This window comes from Bombus affinis, chromosome 14 (genome assembly GCF_024516045.1).
Source record: "Bombus affinis isolate iyBomAffi1 chromosome 14, iyBomAffi1.2, whole genome shotgun sequence".
In the NCBI taxonomy this organism is placed as follows: Eukaryota; Metazoa; Arthropoda; class Insecta; order Hymenoptera; family Apidae; genus Bombus; species Bombus affinis.
This window is the reverse complement of record NC_066357.1, coordinates 7,730,958-7,745,384: the sequence shown is the minus strand read 5'-3', so window position 1 is coordinate 7,745,384 and position 14,427 is coordinate 7,730,958. Positions and strand designations below refer to the sequence as shown.

Below are 14,427 nucleotides of genomic sequence, written 5' to 3'. Positions count from 1 at the left end.
ATAAATAAACGGTATATTTAATGGCATAGAAGCTTGCAACGGCGAGTAGCGCGTATAATAAAAATCCTAAAATGCGAGACTAAGATATTTACGAAATTGAAGGCAAAGAGAATGTGATATTTGCCATAGGATTAATCAAAAATGTTAAATTATTTGAAACGATGCGCGAGCTTCAGTGATCGAATTGTCGTGGAAAAACGAAAACCCACGGCAGACTTACAGATTTCTCACTTATCAACTCCATTCTCTTCAGTTATCCATTCATCTGACGGAGGTCGCCGTGACCACACTCGCCGTGCACTCGAATTATTATATTATAGCAATTAGACCTCGCAAATGGTTTGAATCGAAACTTTGAGCATTGAGAATATTTCAAATTACTTTTGCAAAGCTTTTTCGTCGACGATGCGCTTATGAAAATACTAATTAAAAAGGCGCGAAGTTGAACGATAAAAAGAAGCGGGGGACGAGCGCGAGACTGAAACGTATTCCGAACACGTTTTGTGCCCTGTCTAAAATGAATATTTTCATAAGGTAAATAGGATTGGCCCGGGGGAATTTCTGATACTTTGCAACCAGGCTTACCCTCGTCGCAATTAAACTGCCGTCCGTCCCTCTAACCGGAGCACTTTATGACGAACGACGGCGGTCCGAATTGTTTGGAAAGTCGTTGCGATCAACAAGTTTATTTCATAGCGATACGTCACAGTTCGCAGTTGAGAAATGCGATCGCAGATGCATTGAAGCAATTAAAGTTTAATTAAGCTACTCGCGCACACATTCGACCGCCACGACTGCCATTAATGTCCTCGCCGTACCTGCGTAAACGCGAACACTGAAATCTAATATTCGCGGCCGATGCCTTTCGGTATAGTCTAACGTGCCTTTTATTAAACCACCACGCGGCAAGGAATGTGGTTATTGCTTTCATTCGAAGCAATTTTTCATCGAGGAAGTGTATTAGATCGGACCACGTACCCGTCCGCATTTTTGACGAAACTTTGAAATTTAATCCTCCCGTCCTCATTGCTCGTCCATCTTTTAATTCCCATCGGTGCTATTTAAGTAATATACTGTCGGATATCAACGCGATTAACGTTGCAAGTATACATCGAATTTTGTTGTTTTCGTAACTACCGAAAGCGAGCCGATGCTTCTGATAAAGTTAACGATGGTATTAAAATGGGAATATCATTTCGCATCTTTATTTAGATATTTAATTTTTCCATTAGATGTATAAATTTATTTGCGATCATTTATGTATAACACGAAGAAAATAAGAGGATATTTTTGTTGCTCTTCCGATTTCGATATTACTCGGTGACAAGTAACTTTCTATTTTAATCCGTCCAGTTCTTATTCCGCTCAATAGGAAAGGAGTATATTTTTGCATTGATTCTTTTAACGTTTAATAAAAAGACACAAAACAGATTATACTATTAAATCACGCAACAAAAAGAAGTCATAGAAACAGTGTCTCGTTGTGCGAAATATTCTGTTGCGAATTAAATCGCAAGAGAAACAGGATATTATTATACCAGTATAATGCTCGTACGTATGCTTAGGTACACATTATCTACGTGTCGGTAGTTGCAGTGTTATGTTAAAAGCTGTCTTCCATTCAAAGAACTGCTTCTTCTTTTTTCTAACTTGATCTTTGTTTGCTCGGCAATATTTAAAGGACAAACACACTTGGACGCGACACTTGCACGTTTTCTACTCCTCCCGAACAGAGTGGAAGAAAATTCGGTGCGCTCGTTAGTCGAATGTGAAACAACGCAGCGGGCAAATCTTTAATGAATTAAATGCGAGCGAAAGCCATGTAATTTTCCAGGTTGACGGGCATGCTTGGCAGAAGCGTTGCGCCCACCTTACAGGCTCTTGCACAGTTAGATTCGACGAGGAGTTGAATTTCGTTCCTTACACTTGATAGTCAAAGGGTGTTTACAATTTACTTACGTCCGTTTGCACACCGTCGTCGATGCTCGTAAGAACGTCGAAACTGCTTGACGTGTGTGCTCACAAGCGCTCACCCTGTCACCAGGTGCGAAATTCCTAGCGCGCCGATTGTGCGTCCCTCTTGGCTGTCGATTTCTCAACCTTTTGCAACCTCCCAACTAAAGAATAACAATGTTCCTGAGAACGGGAAACGTCGGCTACGGGATAACTGGAAAATAGGAAATTCAACATAAAGAGAACGCCGTTAACCTCTTTGTTACATGAACCTTTGCTTAATCTCTGAAAGCGGATTGAACACGACGCGTGGATCAATAAATTACCGCTCACTTTGAACTATGTTTAAAGGGGATATCTTTAGCACACACATGTACATCGAATTGCGTTCTGAAAATGTATAATTTCGCTTGATCGCGGTTTTATTGCCGTCAATCTTCGAGTACTAATCAATTTGCTACGTCCAGACCTGCTCTTCGGTTTTATTTCCGTGTGAATTTGTAGCGAGACAGTTTAAACGCTAGATGTATATAACTGGATGGAGTAATAAAAGTATTATTTATTGAATCTATTTCGTCGATTTGCGTCATAAATATTAGGAAACGCGATAATTAACCCAGATTTCCCGGCAAGTGATTAATCGATTAGAAATACGTATCCATGCAAGGTAACGATTCAAACTTGAAAGCTATTTGCAGGAGTTGCGGAAAGTAATAGATTAACAATTATATATTGACGCCAATAATCCTGCTATTTAAACATTATCGCGGAAACTCTAGACATGAAATTCCGAAATTTTCTTTATGGAATCATTAACGAAACGAATACACAAATAGAACAAATACGATGGAAGATCTAGTAATACGAATATCAAAATACGCCGGAAATGGAGGGAAAATATAGACGAAAGAAAAATTTCATTTTATCTCGCGACCCGCGATATATGGATTGTTCAAATCATTGTTTATATCCGTAACACGAATTTCAAATAAAAACTAGAACTACCAAACAAAACGTCGAGTTGCAAGTATTTTGTTTTCGCAATTTATTCGAAACCCGGAGAGGTTTTTGACAAAATCAGCGTTGATTTTTATTCAAATTGAAATACGGTTATATGTTGTAATCTACGATTAAATATGCTTATCATTAATTTATCGTTACCACGTCTATTCAATTCTAATCATCTATGGGCAATATATGTATTTAGATGGATATCAGAGGAACGTAGTTGCAATGTTAATAACAAATTAGAAGAATATTTTCTGCGCAGAGATTCTAAATTTTTTACCTAGCTTGTGTTTGTCACGCTTTATACCAAGTGCCAGTTGACAATACCGACTCTTATCTCCCGTTCTCTTATCTCTAGTGACAGTTCAATTCGGGTTTATTAGCAATAGTCGACATGAAAAGTATAAACACAATGACATAATCCAACGTTGAATGCCCGAAAGATAATCGTGTTTTCCCGCTTTTCGGCATGCTTATCACGGTTCACATAATTCCGAGACTTATAGTGGAGCATTATACCACTAACATGGATTTGCACTTCGCCAGTCTCAGGACGTGATTCCACAGTAGCATCTCCTGGAACCAAAGTCTGGCGGGCATCCGAGGAACACCGAGAATCCATACGCACATACCAACGTGATATTCACTTTGCTTCTTTTTCATTCTTCTAGCTAGACGATGGACGATTCGTAGATCACATTTTTTTAATTCACTTTGATGTTACAAGGAAATACAAAGAAAGAATGTGTAACACGGTTGCAAGTGATTAAAGGGAAAAATTCAAAGGAAACGTTGTTGCTTTAAAAGATAAGACTAAGAACGTCCGTTATATAAAAATATCGTATATAGTCAGCTTGTCGCGATATCATTCCATTTCTCACAGCTAACGGTTTCCTTTTTCCTTACAAAGGACAAAGCTTGGAAATGGAAAAGAGAGGAAAACGTTGTACGACGACGGCGTTCAGGGAAGAAGCGTTTTCAGTGCTTTCCTCTACGCGATATTTCGTAATTATTGATTCGATTAGAAATTCGATATTCCAAAGCGTCGACGACGCGTCTCGTATAAAGCGTTCAACTCCTGGCAGAATGTAAGGAAATTACGTAATTTCCGGCTTCCCTGTCACGAAGCGGTCCTCGTTTCATGGTCTCGCGTAAGGATTTCTGCCGCTTCCAAGATGCATCCGACGTTTACCTATCCAGTTGTTTACGCTGTTACTGACACGTTCAATTTTACTGCGGTCACTTCAGCTTCGAGCGACTATTTGCTTCGGTGGACTAGCTCGCAGACCAATTTGCTCTGCCGCGATTATAATTAATACGGTGGAACGCGAAGTAACCAGCCCGTAATAATCTCAGCCTGTCTCATACTTTTGACTTGTTGCACTCGCCATCTCCAGCGAATATCTTTTCCGTGCTTGTACTCGCTGATGAATTTCCGTTTCCAAGTACCGTGTTTCGCTCACCTTTGAAAGCCATCGATTTATCGTCGGATCACCCGTCGGATTCGTCCGACAACGAAGCGAGATAAAGCTGCACTATGTATGTCACGCCATTACCTCGATATATCCAATGCTTTCCATACTAAGCAGCTATTCTGCAATGTCGTAAAATTTTAACGATAATGTCGCGACGGTTTCCACTCGTCGATATATACGTACACAATACGCATCTGCTCGTTTTTATTAAGTCGGTGACCCACGTTATTCGTGCTAAAAATTATACTATGATAATTATTCGCATGGTTTTTAAAGGGAGGTGAGTGGCGTTTGATGTTTTACGTATTCCGTTTCGTATATCGATATTGCCTATGCGTTTCTGTACGATAGAAACAATAACCAGACTCGAAAGCTAGTCTCGAAAAGATACCGCGTTCTATAAAGTTGACGAGCCACGGTATTCGCATTAAAAATTGTGCAGCGATAATTATTCGCATACCTTTTAAAAGAAGGCGGTGAAAGATGCGGATGTGTGCGTATTTCATTTTGTACGTCGATATGATTCGCGTGTTTCTGTACGATGCAAACAACGAGCAAACTCGAAAGCTTACCTTAAAAAGATATTGCGCTAACTTCTATATATGTTTTCGTTTCTCTGTCAGTCTCCTATTCAGAATAACGTTGACCTGGATTTACATTTTTCCACAGAGCGCACTCAGCTAAAAATGTTTGCATGTATACGACAGCTCATAGAGAAGTTGCGTTTACTTAATGGATCCCAAGGCGATATATGTGAATATCTTTTATTGTCGTTGCGTACCAGAAACTTCGATCGTGCGAACTGCAAACGAAGCATGTCTCCGCATTGGGTATCGAGCCAGATGCACGAAATAACCAGAGCCGGCGTGCTTCTTTTATCGATTCATAAGATACATGCGTATGTAACTGCGATATTTCGATGAACTTATAGCGGAAATGGCCATCGCTATATTTTCGTCGAACGATTTATGCGCCGCTTTAAGAATGACACGTATACGATAACAGTGACAGAACAATTTCTCATCTTGACCGTGGCAAGGCAAGATGCAAAGAGCTGTCTAAATTCTCATCATTGCCCGACCTATATTTCTCCATTTTTACCGTTTCGTACGAGCAAAATTCTCTCTAGCGATAGTTTCGACGCTGTGGTGCACTTGTTTGCGAAGAAATCGAAGAAGCTCCAAATAGCGATGAAGCGATCGTATCAAGATACGACGATCGAAAAGAGAGAAAAACGAATGTAACGGAAAATGGAGCAGTAACCAAGCGACAGAAGGTAAGACGCGATAACCGAAGTATAATTAAAGAATTCGACGACTAGAAAAGGAAATCTTACCATTTTGACATATCGCAAAAGCGTAGAAAAGAGTCTAAGAGATTGATCGATCAAGATCGATTAGAATCGATAAGAAAAAGATCCAAAGTGTAGAAAAATAATCACCCCATTCCTATGCATAGCTCTGCCAGCTGTTTTTTTAATTGCCATTATTTTCTAAATGTTTCCTCTTCATAAATGGCGCGACCTTAAACGAGAACTGCAGATTTAAAGAATTTGAATCGTCTGAATCCAAGTTTCAATGAAATTCTACTATCAGACACACAGTGACAGATAGAAGAAAGCTCAAAACCGATACACTACATATGAATTGAATTAACTTTCGTATTAGCAATATTTTACCACACTGATAATAGTCGTCTATTCTGTGAAATTGTACGTATATTACATTCATTCATCGCTCTCGTTAAATATGAATCCATTTCGTAAAATTACCATGTCTTTCTATTTCATAAACTTTCTTTCACCCGTCACTGTATATACACAGTGTATATAACGAAATCAGTATGCCAATGGGTTAGAGAATTCGATGAGAAACGAAAAAAGAGGCATCTCACGGTAAGAAAGAGTAGGAAATTAATCGAACAGGCACGCGAGAGATCCAAGGAGTACAGGAAGCAGATATTAAGGCGAAGGAGAATATAGAAGTGCAGAAATACCGGGTGACACTGGCGTATAAAGCAAAAGAAGGGGTGGTAAATAAGGGATAAGGAAAGAGTGAGGCACGCAAGGGGTGAAAGGAGAAAGAAGGAAAACAAGGAGGAGGAAAGAAGGGAAAGGCAATAGGTATAGAACATAGAGATAGAAACGTGTGGTACGCGTACGCCCCGCCCTCTTCTCGACTCGACTCGTCGCCCTCCTTCTCCCTTTTCCTCTCGAACCCCTGGCGATAGGGTTCCGTTGGTCGTGCACCCTCTTCGACCCTCTGTCGGTGTAGCTTTCTCTGTCTCTCGTCTTTTCTCTCCTCTTCGCGCTCGTTCCCTAGCTTACCTCATACCATTTTCGATGGATCGATGGTAATTCGGGTAACCCTCCGCGGCGTGGCGCCACCGTCGCCGCCACAGCAACTCAGCCGCTCAGTCGGAACTCGGGTTCACTCAGTCTACGACCGTTTGCCACGAGACTTCGATCACATCGGTCTTTCCTCGTCTCTCTCTTCCTCTCCTCCCTTCTTTTTCCCGCTTGGAGGACAGAAAGCAACTACCACCACCACCGCCACTCGACGCCGTCGACGCCGACGCCGCCACCGCCACTATCGCCACCACCACCGCCACTGTCACCGCCACCGACGACCGGAGAGACGCACGTAGTCTAAACGTGAGACTCGTACGGACGTTGTCGTCGTCCTCGCCGGTTGCCTCTTCGTACACTCTGTTTTTCGAGCCAGCCCTCCGGTTCTACATCGACTTCGTCCACCGTCGATCATCGTCTACGATCAACAACAAAAAGGTCAGTCACATTAATATTCCATTTTATCCGATGTAATTCACGCATCGTTGTATATACCGGTGATCATCGTAACTCTCACTTTTCCGTTATTTAATACGCGGTCTCTATATGTTACGTATTCTCTCGCTCCTCCCTCGTCGTCGTCGTCGTTTTTCCACACGTTCCGTAGAAAGACGTGTTATTTATACGGTCTCGTTGTCCTTGTTGATACAACAATACACGCGAGGTTGTTTGACGTTATCGGAAATATGGCCATGTTTGTTCTTCTTTATCGCGTTAGACGATCGAGCTGCGATATCTGTAAGAATTTCGACGGACGAAACCTGCTGGAAGAAATCCGCGGGAGGAATCGAAATATTTTGAACACGAAGCCGCGTCGAGTCGAGTCGCAGCTAAGTTCACGATGCATCGCGCGTACCCAAGTACGTTGTCGTCTCTGGTCGGTGTATTTTCCTCTCTGTTTTCGTCTATCTGTCTCTCTTTTTCGTGGCCGCGAGAGGCACCAGTTCCGGTGCCACAGCTCGATAAAACGCAAGGGTTAGGCCGCTGCAGGTCTCCTCCATCGATCTTGAACGCTAAGTCGCCGACGTTCGTGGCTTTCCACCTTCTCCGGTGGCCGTGTGCACGGTGCACCCGTCGTCAAAGTCTCCGCGCGATTTCCCCGCGGAAACCTCCGCCACGTCGTTATCGCTCCCTTCGTCGCACGTACCCCGCGCCGTACTGCCTTTAACCTCTTGCCGTGTATTTCGCTTCGACGAATTTCGCGTTGCTAACGAACCATGGGAAATTCCGCACGCGCATCTCCGATCCGTAAACAAACTTCTAAATGAAATTGAACGTAAACAATTCGAGCAGTAACATTTTTTTCTCCCCTGCACTCTCCGGCCGATATGCGGAAAGATACGCTCCGTTGGAATATTTGCGTACGAATTTTACCGTGATGTTTTCGCAAGCGAAACGGTGGAAATTGCATTCCGGGCAACCGGAATGTTATGTTAACGTAGCGTTATCATTCTCCGTATTGGGTAAACCGGGGTTCCATTAGGGAAATGTAGCTTCGGAGGGTCTTAAATTGAGTGGCAGTTAAAAGGGAACCATTTCTGTGATGTATGCGGCTTGATGGTACGTTGAAGGTGTATCGAGAACGCATCGTTCGTTGCTCCGAAACGAGCGTGTTCTCGAGGATAATCCATTTGGATCGATGTCTAATTCAGCAACCATCTGCCTTCGATATTTACGTCCCTTTCAGTAGCGCGAATGAACTTTCGCTATTCTTGTCAGCTTTGAGAAATAGAAACGCGAATGAATGGGCGAAAAGATGCCAAGAGTTCGTTTTGGAACGTTAGAGAGATACAACGATGAACGAAAGAGAGTTGTAAGGATAAGCGGAACAAAAAAAGTACTTCGACCTTTGAAAACAGATTTATTTGACAAGAACGATTAAATTCTTCGGAATTAACGTAGTAAAAAAAGTTCAGTACGAAGTTACTATTAATGTAATGCATTTGTACTCGTACAAAAGTATGAATTTTAAGCTTTCATGCTGCCCGCCACCGCAAGGAAACGACGAAGATCGGAGATCTTTTGTTTCCTTTTCTATACTTATACAAATGGTAGCATAAATGGACGCATAAGTGGAATGGTACAAGCAAAAAGTCTTCAAAACTAATTATTCGAGTTCCTTCGTTTATTCCTTTCGTCGTAGGATATTAAGCGGCATTGCGATTATCTCGTACCGCGTGAAATTCCTAAGAAAATATAATCTTCCGAAGGTACAGCAATCGAGGCAGGTTCCAGCGTCTCCACCAAAGTTTTCAATATGTAGATTCGAATTTACCAAGTTCAAGTGATATTTAAGGCTCGAAACTTGCCGTGCGAATTATTCGCAAATCCATTTGTTGGTCGGCGATCGTCGAACCCTCTCCTTCGTAACGTAACGTGAATTCGAAATTTCTTTAGCAGACATTTCTCAACTTCAAGAAGTTAGCTTACCTCGAAAATTAATTTCCTTTTGTCAAGCGGTGTTATTACCAACTTTACTTTATACTTGTTAGTCGGTCGGAAGGTTCGATTCGTCGTTGTCACAACCATTTGCCAACTCTGTGTCTGCCTACCCAATCTCTGCAGGTTCTCCAACCATTTAACTTGATAAATGTACGTTGCACGGCCTCGTAATTAATGACAGAGGTGATACGCTGCTGTCTGATTATGCGAATAGGCTTAACTCCGGTGCAATGAATCACAGACGTCTGTCGGTGGTGTGTCTGTTACCCCTGACGATCGTCGAACATATTCCAAAGCGTCAATGGTTGACTTGTTCTTAGCCGGCTGACCGTGGATTCATGAATCACGAGACGTCAGCTCCCGGACCAAGTGGTATATACTATCCTCGTGGTAGAAAATTCTCTCAAAAATCTCTCGCCAGTTGCTCAAAGATTCCGGATTTACACAGATTCACGCGAGAAAATGATTTCTTATCTCCGGACGTTATTTATCCCGACTCACGCGAAAAAATAATTTCTCACTTGCAACAATTTAAAGAGTAAGAATAATTCGATATTGGAAAAAGGTCGAACGTATAATGAAACGTTCGCTTCTCGTCAATTTCTCAGTTTCATTACACAAGTACACGAGAATTAATATTCAATTCTCAGAGAACAAACGACGTACTTCTATGAATTCATTCCTTGCAAGAAGATGAAACAATTAATGATAACTCGTGAGATAAGAAAGAACAGTTTTCGTAACGTCGTCACGTTCTTATGTCTTTTTGTTTTTTATTCTTATTTATTTGTAGACGCGAGAAACTCTAAACGAATAAAAGGAAAAAGGACATACGGAGTAACCTATAAATAAGACAGTGAGATAGGTCGGATAAAAATCTAAAACAAGGTAGGAGCTTGTACGTGTTGAAATAAATGAGGCAATTGATGAAAAAAGATCAGTGGCTGCAGTGAGCATCGATCAGTGTAGCTTCTGAACCACTAGTCCTTCAGATAAATTGCAAATTATTCTCCGATTATTACCAGATGCTCAAAGCGCATAATTATTTCATTTATTTCATTTATTACGACACGTTCGCCTGTTTAGATCGCGTAAGTATAGTTTGTCGAGGAAGAAAATACCCGAGAACGAGGAGTTAGATTTTCCCTCTATCAGGCAGGGATTTTTCCGTTCTTTTGACTGTGAAATTTAAGTTCACACGCGTCGGAGCTCTTTCTCACGGCCCTAAGAAAATTCTGTCTGTTCGCATAGAGTGGCCTCTTTCCGCATTCCTGCGGCACGTAGCATCGAAATTGAGACGTCCTTCCTGAGGAGTAACGTCTCCTCGGCGTTCTGCCCAACCGTATTACCATTTTTCGGCAATCGAACCGAATCGATAGCTCGCTACTCTGGCGCCGTTGCTCCGCCGTCGAGGCGTCGTTAAATCGACCCCGATTCGACCCTATAAATCGCGTGTAAACTGACTTTCTTTCTATTTCACCGTTTCGTTCGAATGCTATCTTACCGGTCGTAATTTACATTTTGCGTCAAGGAGATGCTGATTTCAGATAGTCCAGTCTGAGACTTATTACGTTCTCCGGAGTGCTTTGGGATTTCAACGAATATCCGACTGGAATCTTGGCGTTGATCAGAAATAATGTCGCGATTAGCTCTCTCGATAGTGACTCGAACGTTTACGATTTATGTGTATCTTATCTGTATCGTCGAGAATATTGCTCGAGTTCTTTCAATATCCGAGGATTTCACTCCTTCAGCGTGGATTAAAATCTCGGGGTGCTGCAATAAGTATATTTGAAAAGTAAAAAAGGAAGTTTCGATTCGTGTGGATTTTGCATATAATTATTTACCTATTGGTTAATACGTTCTCTTCATATGATAGATATTAAAATAGGAAATAAATAATGATTTACGTATCCTCGGAACAATTATCAATTTTAACAATTCATAAATTTGCCAATAGCTTCAGCGAGAGAGTTAAGGAACGTTGGAAAATTTTCCCATTTACTTTTGAAATACTCGCATCCAGTTCTATACGCACGTACGTATAGAACCTCGTGTTCTTTTCGTCTTTCTCGATCCAATTGTATCTTTCTAACGTTAACGAATATTTCAAGTTTAAGGGAAATATGAATAGAAATGGTTATTGGTATGCTGGACATTTTCTTAAAATATTTCAAACCTGTTTCGTCTGTTAAAGCAGGAGCAAGATTGAATTCCAAAAACTCGAGAATCGCAGTAGGGTTTGTGTGAAATACGATGACCCAATAATAGACACGGACAGTCGATCGCTTTAGTATTCGGAAGATCGTTCGAAATAGGAAGGCACTGTCATATTTTCTACAACGAATGATTATCCGATAGTCAAATTGCTTTGTCGATGGGATGATTCTTTAAACGACGCGATGTCCTCTTAACCCGGTCATCGGGTAGCGTAATGGACGACCCACCCACTTTCTTGGCTGACCAAACACCAACCGATACTACTAATCCCTGCGCCGAAAAATCCAACCTGATCGACCGATAATCGAATATCGGATTGTACTGAATCATGTTCGGCAAAATGCTGAAATGTCGAAAATGTACGAAGGGAATAACGTAAAATAAATCAACGAACGTTCGAACAATGAAGTACGGGAAGCTCGTTAAGCGGAACAATTCGTTTCTATTCGAGGCATAAAAACGATTATAATAACGTAGCGAGAGTTGAAAAGGCGATAGCGCATACAAAGATAAATTACAGGCCATTGGCTCGAATTATACTGTTTATTCACTCGCTAAAAGTGAACCCTCGAAACGGTGTCTTTCTGCTGAAAGAAGTACTAACCTCGTTACCATTAAGCAAATTTAGCAGTGATATTTTTTTCTATGTGAGGGCAATTTCGAGGGTGTAGAGGGATGGAGATAGACCGGTGAATGAGAGAAAGTGGCAGTCTGAAGGACGAGTTGTCGAGTAAGGCTAAAGAGGGGGCGACAGTTCCCTCTTAACGAATTGGAAAGCGTACATACCTAATGCCAGAGAGCTTTCGTGGAAACTAATTTCGAGCAGTCTGGACTTACAGGCCCATGAGTTCGTAAGTAATTTTGGAAAGGCTTTGAGAGGTCGCGATGATAATTCGACCGGCGTCGGACTTAGGCGAACTAAGGGTAGGTCGTGGTGCGCCGGCCTGGAGCGTTAGATGAAAGAAAAAGGGCGGAACTGAGCTGGAAACAAACGGAGGCTGCAAACGTATATTACAAGATTCGTAACCTCGACATCGATCGAATTCGATTGCAGTGGCGAATGTTTTGAACTTGAACGAATCAAAATCCTTTAATGATCGGACGAAAAGAATGAGACGTACGGATAAGCTCATTTAACATAACATGAATAATGATACAAACACATTGTGCTTTTCTCTGTGTTAATATATTTTTATTAACTCCATTCGCTATTTATTAGAATTACGACGATTATTGCAGTAACCTTGTAGCAAAAATTAGAAGAAAATCGTTTGATTAATTATTTAATCCTTAAAATCTAGTGGATTTTATTTATAGTTATTTCACATTTGTTGGTCGATGTAGAAAAATCTTGGTGTAGTAGATTTTAGAATAGACTTTCGAAAAAAAGCAAAGTATAGAGGTATATAAAATTGCTAAAACAAACTTCACGTTATGATATTTGGAGCGTGTAACAAATATCTGTATTTACACATATCTTTAGACGTGTTCATAAAAATCTGAATTCGCAGAAAAATCCATTGTTTTAACAATTTCTATTTTCTGACGTGCTCATGCGCTATATCGCTTTATTTGTTCATCAAATACTATTCCGTAAATCTCATACCATTTCTTTTGGCCTTTTGATCGCAAAATACAATGAACAAATAGCTTAATCCATTTAATCAAACCACTTCGATTATGTTGCAACGCGTTTGCTTTTTTTAAGTCGATCTTTATCATCCGAGCTTCAATTCCTATTTTAAGCCACCTTTTGTTCGTTACTCTGTGTACATGGTGTTATAATCACCTTGTTTTTCAACGGTTCAGTATCAATTACGTCACTTTGCTGTTAAACGCATGATTGTATTGTTTACTCTGTAGCTTTTCGAAGACCTTTAAAGCGTACGATCTTGTTAGGAAACTATTACCTTATACACAGGACTTTGTAGTTAGAATTAGGATCTTTATAGGTACATCTATTTAATCGAATGAACAGGATAAGAAAGAAGACCGAGAACGTTTAACCGAATTCTCGTTAGCTCGTCCATTGTGGGAAACTCTAGAGCTGCTGTCAGATGTTGAGATATGGGCGTGAGGTCCTACAATCAGGACAGTCTTTCAGACGATTCGAAATAAGTCTCGAGAAATAGGCAGGTACAAAGAAAAAAGACAAGAATTCTACTGCCATCGAATTGTTGAATAAATATTAACTGTTGTAGTTTCAAGTTGTTCGTTTTGGAAGAATACAGAATTTCATCGTCGAGCTGATAGATCGATCGAAAGATTCCAGCCAAGTAGATTTCTCGCTTTCTATTCCAAAAATAATCAAAAATATCCGAAAGGATTTTAACTAAACAATATTACAAAATAAACAGTTGTTACCTAATTATATAAAACGTTACTTCAAACTTTTTTAAATATTATAATATAAAGCGAAAAACCTATCACGTGCACATCACTGTATTTTATGTGAATCCGCAATCTTCTAATTTTCACGAAAGCTAGCAACAAAACCGTGGTGTCGCAGAAACCCGTAACCAGCGTACCCCTTCTGCACGAAATGTATTTTGGCAAGGAATAGAATTAAATTTTTACTCGGCATTCGTACAGTTGGGATTGCCTGGAGCACAATAGTTCCGGCGGAACGCAAATAGAGGAACCAGTGCATCCGGTCGTCGATTTTAAGGTACAAACTCCACACACACTGTTTTTCTCATACAGTTTCAGCATCCGTTGCCGGCTGTTATCCTTGGCATCGTGCTCCTTTTGTTCCTCGCGTATGTCTCTTTCGGCCTTTCCTCGTTCTATATCTCGCCTCCCTTTTAAAATGACAACGCACCGTGAGAGGGCATCGGTCGTCCTAATTCCTGCTTTTTCACCTTTTTTTCTTTTTTCTTCCGCGAAACTGTGTGCTTCTGCATCACGCAGAAGTTGCGCACCTTCCGTCATTCTAGGGATAATTTCGCAGACGATGCATAAAGCGTGTCCCGTCATTCTAGA

At 41.0% G+C, this 14,427-nt stretch overlaps 1 protein-coding gene across 1 annotated transcript in view; it reads left to right on the top strand.

Annotated features, from left to right (window-relative positions):
• The first annotated feature begins 6,864 nt into the window (after positions 1-6,864).
• LOC126923992 (complexin) overlaps positions 6,865-14,427 on the top strand; it is a 324,121-nt gene continuing 316,558 nt past the window's right edge. The window contains exon 1 of the mRNA XM_050737984.1: positions 6,865-7,221. The gene's annotated coding sequence lies outside the window, so the exon portion shown is untranslated. The remainder of the gene's footprint in view (positions 7,222-14,427) is intronic.